Consider the following 2,868-nt stretch of genomic DNA (forward strand, 5'->3'; position numbering starts at 1 on the left):
GTGAGTTCTCAGCTAGGGATGGGATGTCCCAGTCAGTTACTGAAAGTGCTTATGCTAAGCTCCTCTGAATCTGGTCCAGCACACAGCCCTGGCCAGGCTGTATCCACAGCTACATCTTTCCTGTTGCCCAATAAGCCACAGACATTATGAGCAAGACTAATGATATTGCAAGATACTGCATTTTTTTCCTTCTCCATTTGAAGTATTTGGATTTTTTCTTCTCCCCTTATCAAGAGAATAGAATAGTAGAAAAGTTAAGTAGAGGAAAGAGAAGCATTATTTTTCCCTCAGCTGCAAGGTTGCATTTCCTAAATCTGTAACAAATTTACTCAATTTTCTTATCCTGTCTGCACTCTTCCTCTGGAAGCACACTTGAGGAAAACACAATTCTGAGCTTCTCTCTCGAGCACAAGATTCTTACGCATAGCGAGGCAGTCTAGGAGATTGTTTTCTGTCTCGTGTAACACAGAAAGATGACAGGAGATAACACAGCTTTTATATCCTGTTAGAGCCAGCCGTGTCCCTACAGGGGTGACTCTGGTTTTACAATAGACAATATTATTAAATCATTCAGTCTAGATAGATGGATAGGTAAAATCAGGGACAGTATGAGTGTGTATATCCTTTAGTAAGACATGTGAGGAATGAAAAATAAACTGATGAACACTTGAGCTGGTAGGTAGTCCATGGGAATGACAAGAAATGATCATGTGTAACACATGTAGGTAAATATCTACCAAATGTTGGTAGAGATTGCCATGTATGCCTAGAATCCCAGCACAAGTCCAACCTCTATTACGTAGTGAGTTAGAGGTCGGCCTGGGCTACATGAGATCCTACATCAAAGGAACAAAAAAGAAATTGGTTCAAATTGTTATCATCTTAAAGGATAGTTATATAAACAGCAGTTTGACTGATATATTGAGTGCTTGATTTTTTAATAAAACAAATGAATAACATTTTGGGGGAAGGAAGTAGTAATGTAGAAGTCTGGATGGTGGAAAAGTAGTAGAGACTCAGTTTTAGACTTTTTTCTGAGATGGGTATAAGAGTGATCATTAAATGAAGAGGGTTAAGACACCAGAAGAATTATTTTGAGATAGAATTAAGGCAGTCAAACTCCACATGCCTAAGGATCAAAACTAGAAAGCCTACCAATTAGTCAGAAAAGCATATTATATTAGGCAGCAGAAGCCTATAGTGGAAAAAATTAAACAAGGAGAAAATAATTAACCAGTAGAGACTGTACACGTTGACTTCGGAAAAAAAGAGAAAATGGTAAGTCTAAATGAATACAAACTCTGAAGAGGCATTTCTCAGAGGGTGAGGGCAGAGGACCAGAACATTTGCAAAAGTGTTGAGAAATTTAAAAAGAAGATCCTAGATTACTAATCTTAGTTTATTATTGTAGTTAGTCATTTATCTTCAGGTTATGGAGCAGGGTTCAACACTGGAGACCAACAAGAATGTAAGGGGGGAAAGGAAATTAGGTCAGACTGGGGAGAGCAGCTATTTGCTCAGACTGTAGATGTGTACCCTTTCCAAATAAAGTTCAAAAGCCCAAGGTTTGGGAGAAGTGGAAAGATTGATCCTGAGAAAGGATGGCTTGGGAAGGTGTTGGGTAACTCAGCAAAACTTCCACTCTTCTGCCCACTGTGTAGGACTTCCTGATAGTAGGCTTACATGCACTGTCTTGTGTGTACTATCAAATGTCTTTACACACACTTCAAATTGTGAGAGCATGAGATGAAGAACAGACCGGTGAGGGGATGTCAGGTAGACAGATTCAACTAATTTATTAGGAAATTCTCCTGCAAAGAAAAGTGAGTGTCCTGTCCTCAAGAGGCTACAAGTCACCATGGTCAAAGCTCAGGGGAGCAGCTGCACTTCACTAAGTAACTAGGTTCTGGGACAGTGATGAGGGCACGGGGCAAGATGTGAAAGAAACAGCGACAATAGGCATCCTGGAAAAGGAGAAGAAACACCAGATTGTTTTTACTTATTCACTTTTCATGCTGCTCACTGCCCTCCTTCCAGTCACTCCCCTCCCACAATCCTTCCTCCATCTCCTCTCCCCTTCTCCTCTGAGTGGGTGGGGCCCCTTTGGGTATCTTCCCACCATGTCACTTTAAGTCTCTGTGAGGCTTCCTTACCCACTGAGGCCACAAAAGGCAACACAGCTTAAAGAACATGTCCCAGGTACAGCCAACAGCTTTTAGCATAGCCCCTGCTCCAGTTGTTGGGACAGATTTCTTAGAGAAGCCAGTCTCTCAGTCTTCTCCAGAATTGAAGCAGGCCTTTCTCTCTGTGCTGTTCTGGCCTTGAGGACAAAGGCGACTCCCAAATGATAGAATAATGTGTCTTAGCTTGTGTCTTCAGCAGAAGAGTTCACGCAGGAACCGTAGAATTCACAACTGTAAAGGACAAAAAGGCCTTGTGAATACAGTTAAGCACTGGAGAAGCCAGAGTAGATGAACAGGTCGCTTGAGTCTTCCTTGGAATGGGATGAGTGACTGCTCTTCAGGGAATGTCAGGAATGATGTAGGTTTACAACCTGGTGATCCTCTACTCTTTGATGAGACAGGCTCTGCCCACATCTCCCAGAATTTGTTTTTACTTATCACAGACTCTTGCCTCAGATCTTGAGCACTGCTTTTAGACAATAAGACCCACCAACCCACCCTCATGAGGGGTGTTACTTGTGCTTTCCCACAGCCTAAGGGATGTCTACATTATCTTAGGGCCAGACTAATGCTGAAACCCACAGTCACTATGTTTCCCTCAGTCAAGCTCCCTACAGCCTAAATCTTGGGCAGTATCTCTGAGTCAATAGTACCCATTCTTGTGAAAAAAGACAGGTATACTTTT

This window comes from Mastomys coucha, unplaced genomic scaffold, assembly GCF_008632895.1.
Source record: "Mastomys coucha isolate ucsf_1 unplaced genomic scaffold, UCSF_Mcou_1 pScaffold21, whole genome shotgun sequence".
NCBI classification, from domain to species: Eukaryota; Metazoa; Chordata; class Mammalia; order Rodentia; family Muridae; genus Mastomys; species Mastomys coucha.